Source organism: Anomaloglossus baeobatrachus, chromosome 2 (genome assembly GCF_048569485.1).
Source record: "Anomaloglossus baeobatrachus isolate aAnoBae1 chromosome 2, aAnoBae1.hap1, whole genome shotgun sequence".
NCBI lineage: Eukaryota > Metazoa > Chordata > Amphibia > Anura > Aromobatidae > Anomaloglossus > Anomaloglossus baeobatrachus.
Window position 1 is genome coordinate 231,989,340 of NC_134354.1, and position 23,946 is coordinate 232,013,285.

Consider the following 23,946-nt stretch of genomic DNA (forward strand, 5'->3'; position numbering starts at 1 on the left):
GATGTGTAATGCAGCTACATGTGCAGAGAGCCAGAGCCGGCAGCACAGGCAGCGTGAGAGCTGCGGAGGCTGGTAACTAAGGTAAATATCGGGTAACCACCTTGGTTACCCGATGTTTATCTTGGTTACAGCTTACCGCAGCTGCCAGATGCCGGCTCCTGCTCCCTGCTCGCTTCATTTCGTCGCTCTCTCGCTGTCACACACAGCGATCTGTGTGTCACAGTGGGAGAGCGCCTTTGAAGAAAACGAACCAGGGCTGTGTGTAACGAGCAGCGATCTCGCAGCAGGGGCCAGATCGCTGCTCAGTGTCACACACAGCGAGATCGCTAATGAGGTCACTGCTGCGTCACAAAAAACGTGACTCAGCAGCGATCTCGGCAGCGAGCTCGCTGTGTGTGAAGCACCCCTAAGGGTTTAAGAATCACAGCTCTTTAATATGTAGCTGCTCCTTTATCGAGGGGCCAAAAGAGATTGGACAATTATCTCAATGTCTTTATTGGGCAAATCCCCCTTTAATCCATCTTCAACTAAGCAGATACATTTGGAAGCTATTTGTGGATCCACAACATGTGGTAAATTGAGCTCTCTCAATGGAAGAGAAACAGACCATTAGGCTGAAAAAAAAAAAAAAAGAAAAACAACATTAGAAGGTGGCAAAAAATGTTAGGAGTGGCCAAATCAAGAGTTTGGTAGATTCTACAAAAAAAAAAAAAAGAGCACAATGGTGAGCTTGGGAACTCAAAGAGGGCTGAACGTCCATGGAATATAACAGTGGTGGAATCTCGCAGAACCCTTTCCATGGTAAAGAAAAATCTTTTCACAACAACCACCCAAGTGAAGAACACTCTCCATGAAGGTTTTTCATTACCTAAGTCTACCACAAAGAGAAGACTTCATTAGAGCAAGTACAGGGGATTCACCACAAGGTTCAAACCATTAATCAGCCTTAAAAATAAAAAGGCCAGTTTAAACTGTGCACAAAAATAAACATAAAAAGAAGCCAGCCCTTTTCTGGAAGAGCATTCTTTAGATAGACGAAACTAAGATCAACATTTACCAGAATGATAAGAACAAAGTATAGAGAAGGATTGGAGCAGCTCATGATCCAAAGCACAGCATATCCTCTGTAAAACATGGTAGAGGCAGTGTGATGGCTGGGTATGCATGGCTTCCAATGACACTAGGTCACTAGTCTTTATTGATGTGACTGAAGGCAGAAGCAGCCGGATGAATTTGAAGTGTACAGAGCTATCATTTCTGCTTGCAATCAACCAACTGTAGAAAGGTTGATTCAACAGCGCTTCACAGTACAGATGGACAATGACCCAAAACATAGTGCAAAAGCAACCCAGAAGTATTTTAAGGCAAAGAAGTGGCATATTGTGCAATGGCCAAGTCAATCAACAGATGTCAACCCCATTGAGCATGTATTTCACATGACGAGACAAAACTTAAGGCAGAAAGATAACTGAAGTCAGCTGCAGTAAAGGCCCGGAAAAGCATCACAAAGGAGGAAACCCAGCGTGTGGTGACACCCTCGGCTTCCAGTTTTCAGGCGGTCATTGTCTGCAAAGGATTCTTTACGAAGAATTAAAAATGAATATTTTATTTCTGGTAAAGTTACTTTGTCCAATTACTTTTGATTTCCTGAAATTAGCAGACTTTGTAGAAAAATGGTGGAATTCTTATGTTTCTCAGGATATTTTTGTTCAACCTCTTTAATTAAACCAGAAAGTCTATGCTTCAATCGCATCTCAGTAGAAATGGGTGGACCTGTTTAAGTTTGGGTTCAACAGGTTCAACTGGACTTTAGATAAAGTTTAGTTCAGGACTCAGACTTGACTTGAATCCCATTGGAACTCACTCATTGGGCAGTTTGGCTCTCCACCCACATGCAGCCAGCCATAAACAGAGTAGTTCCAGGAAAGAAACTAGAAACTACATCCAATTTACCCCAGTGCGAGCCACTCAAATACTGAAAGCGGCTCACATTGGGCCGAGCACCGAGCGTACCCGAGTATACTGAATGGTTAGCATTTTTTTTGTATAGTCCATGTTTGGTATGAACATGAAACTTTACTGTTCAGGTTCGCTCATCTGTACATCTCAGTTATTTCATTGTAAATCAGGAACAGTGGCACGAAGAACCAAAATCTTAATAATTTGATCACTGTCCAAATATTTCTAAACCTAACTATATATTGATCTGCAATACAAAAGTATTAAAGTGTATTGTAGCAAGCATCAGAAAGATAAATGTTTACTCTCCGTAGTAGGACTAAACATAAAAAGTAGAAAAAAAGTAAAATAAAAATATTCGAGAAAAATAAAAAATCCAACTGCAAAAATGTAAGTCACCTTTTTCCCATATAACATACTTTATTTGGTATTCCTAACAAACTATAAATTGAATGCCATAATAAAATAAAAAGCAAAGTCAGAATTGCTGTTTTTTTACGTTTCATCTACAAAAAATTAAAAAGTTACAGGAACGCCAAAACTATACCAATAAAAATTACAGTATGTCTCATAAAACCAGCTCTCATAAAGTTCTGCTGATTAAAAAATAAAAAAAAGGTATGACTCAGAATATTGCAACACAAAAAAAAACATTTTTGTGTGTTTTTTTATTTAAAAACATAATATAATACAAATAAAAATACCTATTTTGTTTTACTGAGTATTTAAAAACCCAAATCATAAAATTGGCATGCTATTTATTTTTCATAGTAAGCCCTGTAAAAAAAAGTGTCTGCCAGTATTCATTGCCATCTGCTGACCAAACTTGATAAGACTTGGGAAGGAGGAGAGAAGAGCAACAATAGGAACAGAAGGGCTAAAGGCCGCTTTACACGCAACGACATCGCTGACGAGATGTCGTTGGGGTCACGGAATTCGTGACGCACATCCGGCCTCGTTAGAGACGTCGTTGCGTGTGAAACGTACGAACAACCGCTAACGATCAAAATTACTCACCTTATCGTTGATCGTTGACACGTCGTTCTAATCCCAAATATCGTTGCTGTTGCAGGCCGCAGGTTGTTCGTCGTTCTTGAGGCAGCACACATCGCTGTATGTTACAGCGCAGGAACGAGGAACAGCACTGTACCTGCGTCCAGCCAGCATCGAGGTGGGCGTGTCTTTTCTTCGGCTGCTCTCCACCCCTCCACTTCTATTGGACGCCTGCCGTGTGACATCGCTGTGATGCCGCACGAACCGCCCCCTTAGAAAGGAGGCGGTTCGCCAGCAACAGCGACGTCACTAGGCAGGTAAGTCCGTGTGACGGCTCCAAACGATATTGTGCACCACTGGCAGCGATTTGCCCATGACGCACAAACGATGGGGGTGGGTGCTTTCACCAGCGATATCGCTAGTGATATCGCTGTGTGTAAAACCCCCTTAAGTATGAGTCCCTTAGGCTGGACTCACACGAACGTATGGCATCCGATGCAAGAGCATCGGATGCGATATGCTAATGACCCTCGGCTCAGGCTCTGCTGCGAGCGTGAGCCGAGTGTCATGCGACTGTGACCTGATCCTTCAATCGGGTAACAGCTGCGAAGCTGAGGGTGGGCGCTGCGGAGGAGAGGGAGGGGTTAATCCCCCCATCTCCTCCATTGTCAGCCTGTGCGTATATCGCACTGCACTGGGATAACATCCGAGTGCAGTCCGATGTATCTCTCGCATCCATTCACTCTGGCAGAAAATTGCACCATGCTGCTACTTTTCTCGCATCCAGAATCTGGATGTGAGAAAAGCTGACCAACTGCTCTCCCTCATTGACTAGTATTGGTCAGAATGCAATGCGAGAATTTCTCGCATTGCACTCGTCCGATTTCAACACTCGTGTGAGCATACCCTTAGGGAGCAGATAAGAGGATACACTAGGTAAAGTGACAGTTGTGTTCCAGTTACTAATTATAAAAGGTTTGGCTTGGTGAAGAAGGGGCAGAGTTGGTGCCAAAACCTGTTATAACAACTTTGTGTGAGCAGAGAAGTGGGCTTATAGCCACCATTACTAGAGGAGACCGTAGAGTGTCCAGATCCCGGAGAAGATCTAGTGATACCAGATCCTGCAGAAGACACCTGTGAGACTACAGGGTGGGCCATTTATATGGATACACCTAAATAAAATGGGAATAGTTGGTGATATCAACTTCCTGTTTGTGGCTCATTAGTATATGGAAGGGGAGGAACTTTTCAAGATAGGTGGTGCCCATAGCGGCCATTTTGAAGTCGGGCATTTTGGAACCAACTTTATTTTTTCCAATGAGAAGAGGGTCATGTAACACATCAAACTTATTGAGAATTTCACAAGAAAAACAATGGTGTGCTTAGTTTTAACATAACGTTATTCGTTCATCAGTTTTTACAACTACATATATACAGATGTATAGTACGAAGTGGGGACTAAGGGACTTCAGAGAGTGAAGGCAGTCAGGGTATCGAGTTTGAGAATTAACTCACCAATTTGGACTTGCAGCCTAGCGGGTAGTACTGTAAGATAATCTGCTTTATGATTTTGTGCTTAAGGCTCCTTTCCCTTAACTGTGTTAAAGAGTACCACCTTCAGCAACGCCTGTGCTGCATTCCATAAAGGTGTATATTATCCCCTGACTCCCTCTATATACCCCAGAAAAACCTTTTCATATTCTCCTGCGCTGCATATAAATTTGGGTGGTCCGGTCAGATGGGCATCCTTTTTGTGACTTCTATCCCTCTTCTCCACTGATGATTACCATCCTTTTCCTTTGATTGATGTGGATGACACATACTATGTCATCGACATAGCTGGGGTAAATCTCTGACCCGTGCATACACATCTCCAACTTGCACATGCTCACTGTGCTCTGTCTTACTGCTGAGCCTAAAATATAAGTGTGGATGTGCAAGATGGCAATTTGTCTGCGCAGGCACTAGATTGCTTTTGGCCATGTGGATGACGATGTAGCCAAGCACAATCTCACACATGCGCAGACACATCACCAGCTTGGGCATCTGCACTTATGTTTTTGGCTCTGAGAGCAGTATGGCAGAGCAAAGTGCGCAATGGGCTACAAAATCATAAGTCAGACATTGGTTGATATGCAGACAACTGTTAGTGCAATAGTAAAAAAATGCAAGAAATACAAAATGACTGTCAATCGACATCGATCTGGGGTTCCATGCAAAATCTCATCTCGTGGGGTAGCCAGCATCATGAGGAAGGTGAGAGATCAGCCTAAAACTCCACAAGGGGAACTTGTTAATGATCTCAAGGCAGCTAGGACCACTGACACCAAGAAAACCATTGTTAACACATTATGCCGTAATAGCTTAAAATCCTGCAGTGCCTGCAAAGTCCCACTGCTCAAGAAGGCACATGTGCAGACCCATCTGAAGTTTTTCCAATGAACACCTGGATGATTCTGAGTAATCAGAAGGTGATGTGGTCAGATGACACAAAAATTGAGTTCTTTTGGCATTAACTCAACTCGCTGTGTTTGGAGGAAGCAAAATGCTGTGCATGACCCGAAGAATACCGACCCACTGTCAAGCATTTCCGTCCAAGCTTTAAGCTCCTGGCTTATGTCTTGAGATGTTGCTTCAGTATTGCCACATAATCTTCTTTCCTCAAGATGTCATCTATTTTATGACGTGCACCAGTCCCTCCTGCAGCAAAACAACCCCCAATAGGATGCTGCCACCCCTTTGTTTCACAGTTGGAATTTTGTTCTTAGGCTTCAAAGCATCTCCCTTTTTCCTCCAAACATAACGATGGTCATTATGGCCCAACAGATCAATTTTAGTTTTGTCAGACCACAGGACATGTCTTCAAAAATTAGGGTCTTTTTTGCTGTGTGCCTTTACAACATTAATCTGGATTTTTTTATGCTTCTTTTAGAGTGATGGCTTCTTCCTGGCAGAGTGAGTGGCCTTTCAGCCCATGTTGACACAGTACTTGTTTCACTGTAGATAATGACACAATCTTACCAGTTTCCTCCAGCATCTTCACAAGGGCTTTTGCTTTAGTTATTGGATTGATATGCACATGTCTGACCAAAGCACATTCATCTCTGGTACACAGAACCAGTCTCCCTCCTGAGTGGTATGATGGCTGGACATTCCCATCTTGTTTGTACTTATGAATAATTGTTTGTTCAGATTTTTGGAAATTGCACCCAAGGATGTCTCTCTAATAAACTCATATGTTACGTCAGATGTTGCCAATAAATCAGAAGCTTCCAAGGACTGCATTATATGGGCTGTCTCATATTATTTAAAGGTATAGGACTCTTACTGTGTGTAAACTTTTGACTTTGCATAAAGTAATAAGAATGCCTTAAAACATTCTGTCTCTAATTATTCTGGCATTTGGCAAATATAAATAATTTTGGCTCCTAATTGACCTAAAACGGGAAAGGTTTATTCTGATTTCATATAACTTGAGTAAAGCTTTGCTCACCGTAATTAGGTGCTCAGGAGAAAAAATAGACTTATAATAAAGTAAGTAACTCTGGCACTCAAAATATATTGCAATTTCTTTTATTTAAGCAATTTGTTTTATTTTCATTTCATGACAGTAACATTCAAAAAAACGTTTTCGGCTATTCGCCTCCTTCAATTTTGTTACTCTATATGTCAAAATAAAGAAGAAGGAGGTACATCATTACCAAACAATAAGGAATACAAAAAAAGTATAAGGTATTACATCATCAGAAAAATCTAGTATACAGACATAGTATAATATGTACAGTTAGGTCCAGAAATATTTGGACAGTGACACAAGTTTTGTTATTTTAGCTGTTTACAAAAACATGTTCAGAAATACAATTATATATATAATATGGGCTGAAAGTGCACACTCCCAGCTGCAATATGAGAGTTTTCACATCCAAATCGGAGAAAGGGTTTAGGAATCATAGCTCTGTAATGCATAGCCTCCTCTTTTTCAAGGGACCAAAAGTAATTGGACAAGGGACTCTAAGGGCTGCAATTAACTCTGAAGGCGTCTCCCTCGTTAACCTGTAATCAATGAAGTAGTTAAAAGGTCTGGGGTTGATTACAGGTGTGTGGTTTTGCATTTGGAAGCTGTTGCTGTGACCAGACAACATGCGGTCTAAGGAACTCTCAATTGAGGTGAAGCAGAACATCCTGAGGCTGAAAAAAAGAAAAAATCCATCAGAGAGATAGCAGACATGCTTGGAGTAGCAAAATCAACAGTCGGGTACATTCTGAGAAAAAAGGAATTGACTGTTGAGCTTGGGAACTCAAAAAGGCCTGGGCGTCCACGGATGACAACAGTGGTGGATGATCGCCGCATACTTTCTTTGGTGAAGAAGAACCCGTTCACAACATCAACTGAAGTCCACAACACTCTCAGTGAAGTAGGTGTATCTGTCTCTCAGTCAACAGTAAAGAGAAGACTCCATGAAAGTAAATACAAAGGGTTCACATCTAGATGCAATCCATTCATCAATTCCAAAAATAGACAGGCCAGAGTTAAATTTGCTGAAAAACACCTCATGAAGCCAGCTCAGTTCTGGAAAAGTATTCTATGGACAGATGAGGCAAAGATCAACCTGTACCAGAATGATGGGAAGAAAAAAGTTTGGAGAAGAAAGGGAACGGCACATGATCCAAGGCACACCACATCCTCTGTAAAACATGGTGGAGGCAACGTGATGGCATGGGCATGCATGGCTTTCAATGGCACTGGGTCACTTGTGTTTATTGATGACATAACAGCAGACAATAGTAGCCAGATGAATTCTGAAGTGTACCGGGATATACTTTCAGTCCAGATTCAGCCAAATGCCGCAAAGTTGATCGGACGGCGCTTCATAGTACAGATGGACAATGACCCCAAGCATACAGCCAAAGCTACCCAGGAGTTCATGAGTGCAAAAAAGTGGAACCTTCTGCAATGGCCAAGTCAATCACCAGATCTTAACCCAATTGAGCATGCATTTCACTTGCTCAAATCCAGACTTAAGATGGAAAGACCCACAAACAAGCAAGACCTGAAGGCTGCGGCTGTAAAGGCCTGGCAAAACATTAAGAAGGAGGAAACCCAGCGTTTGGTGATGTCCATGGGTTCCAGACTTAAGGCAGTGATTGCCTCCAAAGGATTCGCAACAAAATATTGAAAATAAAAATATTTTGTTTGGGTTTGGTTTATTTGTCCAATTACTTTTGACCTCCTAAAATGTGGAGTGTTTGTAAAGAAATGTGTACAATTCCTACAATTTCTATCAGATATTTTTGTTCAAACCTTCAAATTAAACGTTACAATCTGCTCTTGAATTCTGTTGTAGAGGTTTCATTTCAAATCCAATGTGGTGGCATGCAGAGCCCAACTCGCGAAAATTGTGTCACTGTCCAAATATTTCTGGACCTAACTGTATATAGACTTGAAAAACATATATTACCTATAGCATTAGAGGTTACGTATACTCTAGACTCACAGTAGTCTTTTGGATATATTCAAAGAAAAGATTTTCTATCTGTATAGAAAAATATCAATTAGTATTCCTCAAAATAAGGAGGGGATATACAAATGCCATAATAAAATGAAAAACTGGTGATTCTTGAGACAAAATGGGAATACTTGAAAACCAGGACTACATAAAAAAGATAAAATGAAAGTAATGTCCATACTGTATATATTAATCCACATTATGTATAAATATATGTATGCTCATGCTTACACATATATACAGTGCCTACAAGTAGTATTCAACCCCCTGCAGATTTAGCAGGTTTGATAAGATGCAAATAAGTTAGAGCCTGCAAACTTCAAACAAGAGCAGGATTTATTAACAGATGCATAAATCTTACAAACCAACAAGTTATGTTGCTCAGTTAAATTTTAATAAATTTTCAACATAAAAGTGTGGGTCAATTATTATTCAACCCCTAGGTTTAATATTTTGTGGAATAACCCTTGTTTGCAATTACAGCTAATAATCGTCTTTTATAAGACCTGATCAGGCCGCCACAGGTCTCTGGAGTTATCTTGGCCCAGTCCTCCATGCAGATCTTCTCCAAGTTATCTAGGTTCTTTGGGTGTCTCATGTGGACTTTAATCTTGAGCTCCTTCCACAAGTTTTCAATTGTGTTAAGGTCAGGAGACTGACTAGGCCACTGCAACACCTTGATTTTTTCCCTCTTAAACCAGGCCTTGGTTTTCTTGGCTGTGTGCTTTGGGTCGTTGTCTTGTTGGAAGATGAAATGACGACCCATCTTAAGATCCTTGATGGAGGAGCGGAGGTTCTTGGCTAAAATCTCCAGGTAGGCCGTGCTATCCAACTTCCCATGGATGCGGACCAGATGGCCAGGCCCCTTGGCTGAGAAACAGCCCCACAGCATGATGCTGCCACCACCATGCTTGATTGTAGGGATGGTATTCTTGGGGTCATATGCAGTGCCATCCAGTCTCCAAACGTCACGTGTGTGGTTGGCACCAAAGATCTCGATCTTGGTCTCATCAGACCAGAGAACCTTGAACCAGTCTGTCTCGTAGTCCTCCAAGTGATCATGAGCAAACTGTAGATGAGCCTTGACATGACGCTTTGAAAGTAAAGGTACCTTACAGGCTCGTCTGGAACGGAGACCATTGCGGTGGAGTACGTTACTTATGGTATTGACTGAAACCAATGTCCCCACTGCCATGAGATCTTCCTGGAGCTCCTTCCTTGTTGTCCTTGGGTTAGCCTTGACTCTTCGGACAAGCCTGGCCTCGGCACGGGTGGAAACTTTCAAAGGCTGTCCAGGCCGTGGAAGGCTAACAGTAGTTCCATAAGCCTTCCACTTCCGGATGATGCTCCCAACAGTGGAGACAGGTAGGCCCAACTCCTTGGAAAGGGTTTTGTACCCCTTGCCAGCCTTGTGACCCTCCATGATCTTGCTTCTGATGGCCTTGGAATGCTCCTTTGTCTTTCCCATGTTGACCAAGTATGAGTGCTGTTCACAAGTTTGGGGAGGGTCTTAATTAGTCAGAAAAGGCTGGAAAAAGAGATAATTAATCCAAACATGTGAAGCTCATTGTTCTTTGTGCCTGAAATACTTCTTAATACTTTAGGGGAACCAAACAGAATTCTGGTGGTTTGAGGGGTTGAATAATAAATGACCCTCTGAATAAACTTTTCACAATTTAAAAAAAAAAATTAAAAAAGAAATAACATTCTTTTTTGCTGCAGTGCATTTCACACTTCCAGGCTGATCTACAGTCCAAATGTCACAATGCCAAGTTAATTCCGAATGTGCAAACCTGCTAAATCTGCAGGGGGTTGAATACTACTTGTAAATAAGAAAGCCGCGGAGACATCATCACATGTTTCTCAATGCTGGCAGGAAACTAGCCAGGTCTTTCACCGGGAAGGAACAACCACGGGAAGGGCAGTCTCCAGTCAAGAAGACCACCTATACCAAACATGGTATCCATCCACAGACAGCCGTTTCGGGGTATTTGCCCCTCATCAGTGTGGAGTAGGAATCTGGCTAGTGGGGGCAATGCCTAGTAAAAGACTACTTAAGCAAGCATTGTTGACCTTAGGACCTTACAATACTACTTGTAGGCACTGTACATATGCTATCCAAAAAGAAACGATATAATAGGCATTTATAACAGGCACTTATACCAGAGATATATATGATCTACTAAGGGCGCCTATATTATTAAGACTATAATTTGTAAAGAAAAAAGATGAATATATAACTGCCAAATTGGCAGAGACCCGTAATCTACCAGGAAAAAAGGGGGTTAACTAAGTGATAGTAAAACAAGCGTAACATGGCAAACGCCCGTAGAATCTCATGTGTTACCTGTTTCATCAGTGGTCAGCGGAGGACTGAGTGTAAAGACAGCGCGAAGTGGGTTTTAAATACCGTTGAGGGGTGGATATAATTACTTGTATCTGCTCGGTGGAACGCAAGCAGGGAGGAGAATGAACCGCACGCCACGCGTGCGCAGTGCAAACAGGAAGTGCACGCAGGTGCAGAGTGAAAATAGGAGAGAGAAGAGAAACGTGAGACGCTCTCATGGAACCACTCCTGCGATTCAGCGCGTCTGAAAAAGAGATTGACCAATCGTGAGTCATATTGTAAATACTCAATGTAGTGTAATAGTACATTCAAATAATGGTAAGTATACAGGATATAATATTAATATTAATTGTTCTCAGAGCATAAATGAAGCAAATCATTTAGTACTATAGAATGGAGCATCCCAATTAGTATAAAAGTAATAGTGACCGTAAAATCTAGAATTTATAATGACCTGGGTCAGGCCATAAAATAGAGGCATAATAAAAGGGGAAAAATAGTCAGAAAGGATAGTAAAAGTCTGCATGGAATAAATAGACTGATCATATCATAAGCATGACAGAACTTCATGAAAGTGAATCATATTCCCTATTGAGACTATGTGGGGACAGAGTTCTAAGAGTGTGTATCCAAAAGGACTCTCTTTCCTTAAGTTTTTGTACTCTGTCACCACCACGTCTCAATGGGGGAACGTGTTCCAAAACTTGGAACCTTAACTGTGAAATAGAATGACGAAATGTCAGAAAATGGTGGGGGATCGGCAACATCATCAACTTACACCTGATTGTCGACTTGTGTATGCCGATGCGGTCTCGGATATGCTGGGTGGTCTCACCAACATACCCAAGACCGCAGGGGCATTTCAGTAAGTATACTACATATGATGTATCACATGAGAAAAATTCTTTTATATAAAACACCTTCCCCGTATGAGGGTGTGTAAATGAATTACCCCTCACCATATTCCAACATTGGGGACATCAAAGACAAGGATAATTACCTTGTTTAGGCGTGGCCAAAAAGGTCTGTCTACACTTACGGATGGCAGATCCCACATCAGCCCTGACCAATATATTCCTCAAATTAGGGGGCCGTTTAAAGCTAAATAACGGATTATTGGCAAATTCTTCTATATTTGGATAGGAATGATGTAGAAGCTGCCAATGCTTGAGAATTATGCCCCTAACTATAGGATGATATGGATGAAACGTGTTAACGAATGGAATAAATTTGCCCTGTCTCTTTCTCTTAATCATGGCCTGTCGATTGAACCCTGCAATCTGTAAGGGATAACCTCTCTGAACAAATTTATCTTGCATTTCCTTATGTCGAAGATCTCGTTGTTCAAAATCTGACACTATTCTTGCCACCCTTTTGTGTTGAGAATAAGGTAAAGAGTGCTTTAAATGACGAGGATGACAACTATCGTAATGCAGGAGACTATTCCTGTTTTTTTACATACAAATCAGATGAAATTTTGCCTTGTGAATCAATGGTAATAAGAGTATCCAAAAAATTGATGCTGTGAGACTCAATGTGTTTGGTAAATGTTAAACCTGATACCTGCTGGTTAATATGATGAAAAAAATCATCAAAAACAGTAATAGGACCATTAAAAATCAAAAACATATCATCTATAAATCTCTTCCATGTAATAACATGGGTTGCAAAAATAGGATGGGAGTAAACATGCAACATCTCAAAATGAGCCATAAATATGTTTGCGTATGGGGGCGCAACGTTTGAGCCCATTGCTGTGCCCTTCTTCTGAATATAAAATTGATCTTGAAACATAAAATGTTTTTTTATACAAAACAATATGTAGTAAATCAAGGCAGAATTCTATCTGATTGGGTGAAAACATGGAAAGGTATGCAAAAACCATTGAACAGCCTGGAGACCCAAAGAGTGGTCAATACTTGTGTACAACGAATTTACGTCAAGGGTGACGAGAAGAGAGTCAGGAGGGAGATGTCCCAAGGATTCCAAATGTTCAAGAAAATGAGGCGTGTCTCGTAAATAGGAGGTAGTTTTAGACACCATAGGAGATAGGATGCGATCCAAGGTAATCGCCAAAGGGGACAATAAGGACTCTGTGGAGGCCACAATTGGCCGTCCAGGAGGGTTCCACAGGTTCTTATGCACTTTAGGTAAAGTGTAGAATACTGGTACCAATGGATTGACTTTATTTAGAAAAGTGGCTAACTTAGAATCTATGACACCCAATTCGGAATAATGAGCAATCTTCTTTAGAATAATCTCCTTAATACCAGATGAAGGATCAGTATTCACTGGAACATGTGTGCAATGGTCCGCAAGTTGGCTAAGGATCTCCGAGATATAGTAACTCTTATTCATAACAACTAGGGCTCCCCCTTTATCCGCAGGTTTAATAGTTATGGAAGGATTAAGTTTCAATGATTGTAGGGCCTGTGATTCCTCTGAGGTTAAATTACGTTTAACGTGTAGTTCGCCATTTTTAACCTTATGGGTAAAGGCTTCAATATCTTTCTTGACTAATGAAATATAGGTCTCCACTGGATGGTATGAACGAGGAGGCATAAAACTACTACGTGTATGTAAGTCTAGATTTTTAAGTGAAAATAGAGGAATCACTATATTAGACAAGGTGCTGAAACTACTATCCTGAAAAGGATGGGTTTGAAAATGGGCCTTCAATCTAAGAGATCTAAAAAATCTATTCAACTCTTGATCCAACCTAAAGGTGTCAAAATTAGGAGTGGGACTGAAACTTAATCCTTTTTGCAAAACTTGGGTTTCTATTGGGGACAGGATGTATGAGGAGATATTAAAGATGAGATCCATCCTACCTGGGACCGTGTGACAATCTGATCTCCGGTGAATGACCTTCCTCTTTCCCCTCCTCGTCCTCTTGGGATATAAGGGCGGCGAGGGCCTAAAAAAGAGGAAGTGTCTTGCTCACTGCCAGAACTAGAAGAGGACGAAAAATCATTTCTGGGGAAAAAACGCCGACGAGGAGCTGGTTCTCCACAACGCCATCGATACACATGGTCTTTTTTGTAATCATCCTCATCACGTGCAAATTTAGCTCTTTTCCGGTCTTGAAGAGTTTTCTTATATTCATTAATGGTTGTGTCCAATTTTGATTTAATATTTCCAAGGTCAGATGAGGAAAACGTATTAGAAAGCTGGGTCTCAATAGCAGAAATATTCTTGGAGATATCATCCAACTCCCTCTGCAGGTGATCAATGGTAAGGGTCATGAGGTCATATGAGCACTTATTCAAGATTTGTTCAAAAGTAGAACAAAAATCAGGCTTATCAGAGAAGAGTGTGGGACGCAACGAGACTCTAAGACCCCTCGGAATACGTTTCACTTTATGGTACCCTACCAATGTAATTAGGTGCAGATCCAGGGCAGTCTGACGTCTTACTTCTCTCTCGTAGTCCTTTGTTCTTGTCTCCTCTGTAGGAGTGAACAGGAATTGTCCAGTGCTGGTAACACGTGAAATGATGGAAGATGATTGTTCTTCATTATACGAAAATGTGTTCTGAGACATCATGTATTTTTTCTTGATTAAGTATACAATAAGAAAAAAGGTATAGCGGGAGCTAAAGCTGAAAAATCTGTATATAACTTGAGTAAAGCTTTGCTCACCGTAATTAGGTGCTCAGGAGAAAAAATAGACTTATAATAAAGTAATTAACTCCGGCACTCAAAATATATTGCAATTTCTTTTATTTTAGCAATTTGTTTTATTTTCATTTCATGGGAGTAACATTTAAAAAAAAAAACGTTTTTGGCTATTCGCCTTCTTCAATTTTGTTACTCTATATGTCAAAATAAAGAACAAGGAGGTACATCATTACCAAACAATAAGCAATACAAAAAAAAGTATAAGGTATTACATCATCAGAAAAATCTAGTATACAGGCATAATATAATGTGTATATACACTTCAAAAACATATATTACCTATAGCATTAGAGGTTACGTATACTCTGGACTCACAGTAGTCTTTTGGATATATTCAAAGAAAAGATTTTCAATCTGTATAGAAAAATATCAATTAGTATTCCTCAAGATAAGGAGGGGATATACAAATAACATAATAAAATGAAAAACTGGTGATTCTTGAGACAAAATGGGAATACTTGAAAACCAGGACTACATGAAAAAGATCAAATGAAAGGACTACATGAAAAAGATAAAATGAAAGTAATGTCCATACTGTATATATTAATCCACATTATGTATAAATATATGTATGCTCATGCTTACACATATATACATATGCCATCCAAAAAGAAACGATATAATAGGCATTTATAACAGGCACTTATACCAGATATGATCTACTAAGGGCGCCTATTTTATTAAGACTATAATTTGTAACGTGTGGCCTCCAATATTTCCCCCTACACTCCTACACTGTAATATGGGTCTCTATATTTACTCCCACAATGTAATATGGCCCACAGTGTTTCTCCCTCACTGTAATATGGCCCCCAGTGTTCCCCCAACACACACACTATAATATGACCCTCAGTATGTCTCCCACAATGTAATACGATCCCCAGTATTTCCCCCAAACAACTTCTTATATTCACCCATGGATCCTGAAGAGTCCGCTGGCAGACAGGACCGAGGTGTGGGAGGATGAGCGCGATGATGTAATCGCACTGGAACACGCAGAGTAATAGCACGATGACATCATCAAGCCGCTCCACGTCCTCATCTCGTCTGTGAGCCTCTGTTATTTGTAGACTGCAGGCCTAAATTAACCTACGGACTATAGAATGGAGAGCGCTAGTGCAGGGTGATCATGTCTTCTTGCTCTACCACAGAGTTTAACTGTATCAGCAAGCTGCACACGCCAATAGAGTTTACAATAGTGGTAGCTCTGGGTAGGCAATTGTGATCACGAGGCCCTGGCGACTACACCGTCTGCTACCTGGTAGTTACACTAGTGGTCTGAACGTAACCTTAAAGGGGGAAAATTAATATCTTAGGCCCAATTCATGTGACGCCCTGGACTAGCCAGGTAGTCACAAGTAGACCCGTCCCCCAATAAGGTAACATCATCCAGCCACTAAAACTTAGTCACCTCCCTCAGTGCTCGATGGACACACCAGGGGGCGGAGCCAGGCAGTTGGCCACGCCCACCGAGGAGTTCAGAGGGCCTGAGGCAGGAAACACACAAGTCAGATCAGTTTGAGAGTGCAGTAGAGGAGGTCAGGCCTGTAGGACAGGCCTGTGACAGTCTGACAGGTGCCGGGGTCGGAGCCCTGGTACCTTTGCTAGAAAGCATATGGTGGGGTTAACATCTTGCTGCATTACCATCTCTCCCGGGTGCCCCATAACTGCAGCAGTAGTGTCTACACCTTCAACACATCCCGTGGGTGACGTCACAAACTCAAGCACGGCTCTGGCCGTGCACCTACCTAACCCCCACCAAAAAGGGCCAGCATCCCCTTTTAGAGCGAAGTGACCCTGGGAGCCACCCACCAAGGAGCCTGGATCCGAGCGGCTCGGCTGCAGCCGAGTGCGGGGTGGTACACATTGACTCTTCTGGCATCACGAACAGGATGCTTACCTATTCACTTACCTAGTGAAGTGCGCCTTGAAGTGAAGTCAGCGGTGATCTGTTGCGAAATTTGCAGAATCCGCCATCTTGCCGCCATCTTTTGGCGCGAAGCTTCCCGCCAGAGTCTTCTTTCCTTCAGAAAGGGCACGAAAGCCGAAGCCCCGCCCCCTGGGAACATGGCCGTGCAGCATAGCGAGCGGTCGAAAAGCGAAACTGAGCGGCCGAAGAAGAGAGTGCCGGGAAAAGACCAAGGGGGAGAAGCGAGTGAAGATCAGCGGCATGTCACTAACGCTGTGAGGTGCAGCGACGCCCGGACTCTGGATACCAACGCGGCAGGATGTGTCGGAGTACGCAGGCCCAAGCCCACTTCATGCTGGCGAAGTGGGCGTCGGAGATGAAAAGCCTGGCTGCAGCTGTCCAGGCGCGCGAAGTGGATATGATCTCGGAGGAGTGGGTAAGCAGTGACCCACGCCCCTATGTTCCCCAGGAACTGGCCATCTCGGCTGAGGAACCCGGCCTTCTCCCATCCACCACACCATCTCCCTCGTCACCCGTGTCCGCAGCCACCGCCCCGACCGACCCGCTGCCTCACTCTGTGGCAGTGGAGCCCGTACCACCTATGGGGGAGGACCCAGCTACAGGGCCCTCAGGCCTTACCGTCACCATCGCTCCAGCACCGCCGACGACATCCCATCCGGCCCCGAGCATGGCCGCAACAGAGATGACGACGGCTCCGGCAGTCCGCCAGGCCGCAACGGAGGCGATCCTCGACCAGAAGCCAGCACCGCAAGTCACGTTGACCGCTCCCAGACACCCGGCCTTGGCTGAGGCACGGCGGGGATGTAGCTGCCAAGCGGCAGAGCAGGCCACGTCACAGCGGGGTCACTCATTACCGAATGTACCGGTCATAGCCGGCACGGAGGGACTCCGGCTGGGCCCACAGAGGCTGACCCGTCCCGCAAGCCAGCAGCACCGGAGCCCGCGCCTGGAAGAGCAGTGTGGGTGGAAGCCTGGACGACACTGATGTGCCGCCGTCTGCAGGCCCAGGTGCGTTTCCTAATGGAGCGGTGGGTGGCCGAGATGGAGGAGATAGCTGCGGCCATGCGGGTACGTGAAGTGGAGGCAATTTTAGAGGAGCGGGTAAGTGACCCACGCCCCTGTGTCCCCGAGGGACCGGCCGACGCGGCTGAGGAACCTGTTCTGCCCCTGCCCTCTATGTTGCCTCCCTCACTGCCCGTACTGGCTGCCGCTGCTCCCCCGCTCGGTCCGCTGCCCCCGACACCGGCAGCGGAACCCGTTCAATCCACCCGCGAGGACCCGCCGGTGGAAGCAGCCCGAGGACAGCCAGTCACCTGATCAATGCCCATCCCGCTTCCATGGAAGATTGACCACCGGCAGGTGTCCGGCCAGGGAACGAGCCCGTTGGTCCCAGAAGTAGCCACGCCCCAGCCAAGATGGAAGTACCCGGTGACTGGAAGGAGGTCCAGCGGGCAAAGCTGGCCGCTCCCACAAACCAGGCCTTGGCTGAGGTGTCGCAGGGTTGCCCTGGAAGGCAGCACAGCAGGCCATGTCACAGTGGAGTTCCCCAGTCCAGAAGGTGCCAGTCGTAGCCGGCATGGGGGAGCTCTGGCTGGGCCCGACCCCCGCGAAAAGGGATCAGGCAGACGCTCCGTATTGGGAGCAGCAGCAGCGCCAGCTGGACCGGGAGATCGCGGCACGTGAGAGGCAGAAGGCGGAGGTCCTGGCCTGGACCATCAGGGAAAAGGAGAACCCCCGCCACCTATCGGGTACAGGGCCCTACCTATGAAGGCCAAGTCCGGCAGTTTGACCTCAGCCGTGGATGGGGGTTTATCTATGAACCCGGCCTGGAGGCGGAAGTGTTTGTGTCCCGCAGGAACGTGTACCCGCACCTGCCCGTTGGTCACCCCAAGCGGGACCTAGAGCCCGGAGAGCTGGTGAGCTACGCCCGGCATTGCGGGGAGAGGGGATGGTTTGCCCTCAATGTGAAAAGGAGGGTGAGCCGCAGTGCCCGGATGTACACCCAGTCCCCTCCCCCGCCATACAGTCCTGAGGAGGATGGAGAAGCCTGTTGAAAAGGTAGCGGTTCCCGGCTACCATACTGCCCGTCCCCATTGGGACTTTGTTTGATTCCCGCTGTTTACCCCATTTTAAAATGAACATGGCTGAGAACTTGCAGGCCACCCAAAAACTTTTGGGCTTGTAAATAATCCCTGGACCACCCTTTCAGGTCCTACAGTCTCCGGAGAGGCTGGTTGGAGGAAGGGCCTGCGGCAGAGTTGGCTGAGGTCCCGTCACCATAGAAACCGGTGACTACCCTCCGGGTCAGGAGTCCCCTGGACGTGGGGCCTCTGAGAGACTGCCGGGTAAGAAACTTATTACCCGGCCCGTATGGGCAATACCCGGACCTGAACCCGATTCCTGGACTGGGAAAAGGGGTGCTGACCTGTTTTTAGAGGCAGCATCAAGGTTTAGGTTTGCTTAGGTGGGCAAATGAAAGGACCCGGTCCCGTCCCGTTCCCGGTTAATAAAAATGTTTTCATATGTTTGCAACGTTTAAGTGACATGCCTCCCGCAAGGGAAGAAATACCATATGCTTAATTGTAAATACTGTTATTATAATTGTACATCTGTTCTCCCTTTTTATCTTTTACACTTACAAAAGTAAATAAACGGTGGTGGTCGGACAGCCCGCGGACGGTCTGTAGTTAACCAAAGGGGAATGTGACACCCTGGACTAGCTAGGTAGTCACAGGTAGACCCCCGCATTACACCTGTCCCGTGGGTGGCGTCACGAACTCAAGCGCGGCTCCGGCCGTGCACCTACCTAACCTCCACCAATAGCGCCAGCATCGCCTTTCAGAGCGAAGTCCGGAGGTGCTCGAGCCACCCAGCAATGAGCCCGGATCCTTGCGGCTCGGCTGTAGCTGAGCACGGGGCGGTACATTCACATATCAGTATTTGATCAGTATTTTGCATCAGCATTTGTAATCCAAAATCAGGAGTGGAAACTATAGGGAGAAAATCTATAATGGATGGTTTTACCTTTTCTGAGTTTTAGAGATATTCATGGTGTTGGCTCACAAATAATGAAATTTTGATTAAAAACACTGATGTGTTATTATGACCTCATCCTCAATATATATAATGTATAATGCATTTTTTGTGTTACCATCTTTAATAATAATGTGACATACATTTCCCATGAGTCTTACAAATGAATGCATTGTACATTGTTCATATGTTGCATGGCAGCTATGTCTTGCACAAAGGAACTCATGGTATACAGCTTGCAAGCCTCTTACGCTAGCTCAATGAACTCTTTCACCGACACACCTGTCCACATAGCTACACAAAAGATGAAGCTCGCTCTTCCCAGGAACAATACATATTAAGAAATTGGGGTCAACAGCATGAAAGGTATCAAAGTGGTGGCATTTTGTTAGTTCATTGCACTTCAGTGAATTTCTGGAGGACTGTCAAGTAGAACATCAGATCTTGTATGGCTCGAGGCATACCACGGTAGCAAGATTGCATATTTTGCACTTGGTAGCTATACAAAATAAGTATTAAAAGCTAATGGATACCTTTTAACTTTTTTTTTAAGATGATGACCACAAATATTGAATCATAACGCCTGGACTGCCACGATCATTAGAATTTAGGCGGGCTTTGCACACTACGATATCGCAGGTGCGATGTCAGTGGGGTCAAATTGAAAGTGACGCACATCCGGCATCGCATGTGACATCGTAGTGTGTAAAGCCTAGATGATACGATTAACGAGCGCAAAATCGTCGTAATCGTATCATCGGTGCAGCGTCGGCGTAATCCATAATTATGCTGACGCGACGGTCCGATGTTGTTCCTCGTTCCTGCGGCAGCACACATCGCTGTGTGTGAAGTCGCAGGAGCGAGGACCATCTCTTACCGGCGTCACCGCGGCTTCCGTAGGATATGCGGAAGGAAGGAGGTGGGCGGGATGTTTACATCCTGCCCATCTCCGCCGCTCCGCCGCTATTGGCCGCCTGCCGTGTGACGTCGCTATGACGCCGCACGACCAGCCCCCTTAGGAAGGAGGCGGGTCGCCGGCCAGAGCGACGGTCGCAGGACAGGTGAGTCCATGTGAAGCTGGCGTAGCGATAATGTTCGCTATGCCAGCTATCACACGATATCGTACCTGCGACGGGGGCGGGGACTATCGCGTGCGACATCGCAGCATCGGCTTGCGATGTCGCAGCGTGCAAAGCCGCCCTTAGGGATAGTTGTGATCTGTGGAGCACTGCTGCCCCTTTATTGTTTACACAGGTACACTTGAATGCCTGCCTATGCCCTGTACTGCAATTGAGCTTTATTTTGCTAATCAGGTTGACCCAAATTATATCTGATTAGATAAATGATAAATGAGTAAACACATAACACAGTATATTACTGCACCAATGTGAAAAATTAAGTACCCCCTTAGCTCATTCATCTACTAAAATAGTAATTTGTCTTAGGCCTTTTTCACACGTCCTTGTCTCCGGTATGTGTTTGGTCCATTTACTCACGTACCGGAGACACGGGCACACGTGGACCCATTAAAATCAATGGGTCTGTGCACACGTGCGTGTTTTGCTATGGACCGTGTGTACGTGTGGAGCATACGTGTGCCAGTGTGCTCCACACGTAGACATGTCCGTTTTTCTCTGGTATCACGGGAGTCAGACGGCCCGCACACGGACCACACGGAGGTGATCCGTGTGACACACACCGGAGAAAACACACGTGTTTGAAAAAAAAACTTTACTCACCTTCTCCAGCACTGCAGTCTCTGCCGTTACCGTCACTTGCTTCTGACCACCGCTCATTATGCTCATTGCATAGTCACTTCACTGCGGCCGGAAGCAGCAGCAGCGGGGAGTAAGCAGGACCGGAAACCGAAGATCAGCACCACGGACAGCGAAGCCAGGGACAGGTGAGTAGAAAGTTCCCGTTCTCCGTGTGTTATCACTTTGACAACAAAATTACCCAAATAAAACCCAAATCTGTAGAACCATATGACTGATTTAAAAAATAAATATATAAATAAAATAAAATAATAATAATAATAATAATAATAATAATAATAATAGAGGGAGCAGCATGAGTAATGTGAGTAAAAACTGGCCCCTTTTGACCTGGTAAGAGGTCCTCTTTAAAGGGCCATTTCCACCACTGTAAATGATGGCCTATAGCTAGGATAAAACACCATTTATACATCATACTAGCCATTGTGGGGGTCCAAATAGTTGGGTCACTAGCAACTATGATGGAGAAATCCATCATTTAATTATTTTTCATTATTATTATTATTATCATTATCCCAGTACTAAGTAGGTAAAACAATTATAATGAACATTTAAGGTGTTAAAGGCTCAAATTAGCTTATAAAATATAAAAAATAAGCCCATATCTAGGAATTTGTATGGTGGATTTGAAAAACAACAAAAAACTGAGAACTTTGGGGTGGGGGCAGAAACTTTCAACCTGATTACAGGTCATCTTTGAAACTGAACTGTATAATACTTTCAGAAAATATTTTGTAGCTTAACCCCATCACGACCGGCTTTCTGTTTCTTTTTTTTCGCCACCCTTCTTCCAAAAGCCCTAACTTTTTATTTTTCAGTCAATATAATCATGTGTGGCCTTGTTTTTTGAGGAACGAGTTGTACTTTTAAATGAACACATTAGTTTTACCATACAGTGTACTTGAAAACTGGAAACAAATTTCAAATGTGGAAAAATTGCAAAAAAAAGTGCGATTGCACAATTGTTTCTGAGATATTTTATTCACTGTGCTCACTATATGGTAAAACTGATGGGTCAGTATAATGCCTCAGGTCGGTGCGAGTTCATAGACACTATGTATAGGTTTACTTTTATCTAAGGGGTTAAAAAAAATCTGAAGTTTGTCTAAAAAAACTGGCGCACATTTTGCACCATTTTCTGCGACCCATAGCGGTCTCATTTTTTGGGCTCTATGGCTCAGTGATTGCTTATTTTTTGCATCTCGAGCTGACGTTTTTAATGGTACCATTATTTGTGCAGATGCGCAAAATTTGTGGCGACCAAAAAACATAATTTTTGAGCTTGGATTTTTTTTGCCTCTACGTCATTTACTATAATAAGGTTAATTGATTTTATATTTTGATAGATCAAGAATTTCTGATTGCGGTGATGCCAAATGTGTGTATATTAATGTTTTTAACCCTTTCATTTTCAATGGGGTGAAAGGGGGGTTATTTGAACTTATAGGTTTTTTTTTGTTTTTTTTTAATAGTCCCCCTAGGGGACTATAAGGATCAGCAGTCTAATCACTCACTATTTTATCCCGATCAGAGCAGCACCACTCAGATTGGGGAAAAAAGCTCATCTCTTGTAACATGCAGTACTTGGCTGCTGATTACAGGACCTGAGTCATGTGAGCTGCAGGAGTCATAACATGACCCTGTGCTACCATGACACCCATCAGATCCACGTGATCACATCACGTGACTTCCAATAGAGGTCTGTAAGTAAAGTTTTAGAGCGACTGCGATAATAATGGCGCTGTCACATTTTGACAGAGCCATTTAAGGGGTTAAAATGTACGGGCGGAACGCAATTCCACTCATGCCTGTTAGGCACACATGTCAGCTGTATAAAAGTCTTTTACCTCACCCAGAGCTAGATTCATATCTACAAAGCTAAGTATTGCTGTATAATGTCCTCTGTGCTGCTGCTCTTTCTGTATGATTCAAAATGAACGAAGAGCAGGAATCCCTCTGTGTGCTGTGAAAGGAACAGATCACAGCAGCTAATCTACTCCTACTTAACTCAATTTCAAATTTAGAGATAGAGGCAGCCGAAGGGAAAACTGGTGAAATTGGTGAAAATGCAAGTCATATATTCCTCATATGCACACACAGGACAGTTTATATTGAAAAATTACTTAATCCCTTACCAATCTCCACTGTACTTCTACGGCACAAATTGGTAGAGGGAGTATGGAGTGGGCTCACAGGGTGAGCTCACCACATACCCAGCAGGTATTGGATTTATGTTACAGCCAAGACTTGCCTCTAACAGCTCCGCTTAACACTGTTAACCTGTTAGGCTATGTTCACACACTGCGTTTTTTACCCGCGTTTTTGGTTCGTTTTTGCTGCAGAAATTCCTTGAGACCCGCAACACACATCCGTTCTTTTTGTACGTGTGCGGTACGTATTTGCACGTACCGGAGACACGTACACACGGAGACCCATGTTATTCAATGGTAGATGGCACACGCACGTAAAATCACACGGAACGTGTGTCCGTGTCGTAAGTACGTGTGTGCGCTTTTCTACACGGACGACATGTCCGTTTTTGGCCGGCAGCACGCAGGCACGGACCCACTTTAGTCTATGGGTCCGTGCCTGCACGGACCACACACGGAGTATGTCTGTGTTCAGCATGTATCGTCCGTGTCGGTTTTTCATCACAAAATCTGAAACACTTGTTTTTAATTTATCAGGTCAATTGAAAGCAAACAACAACACCAGGATCTCAT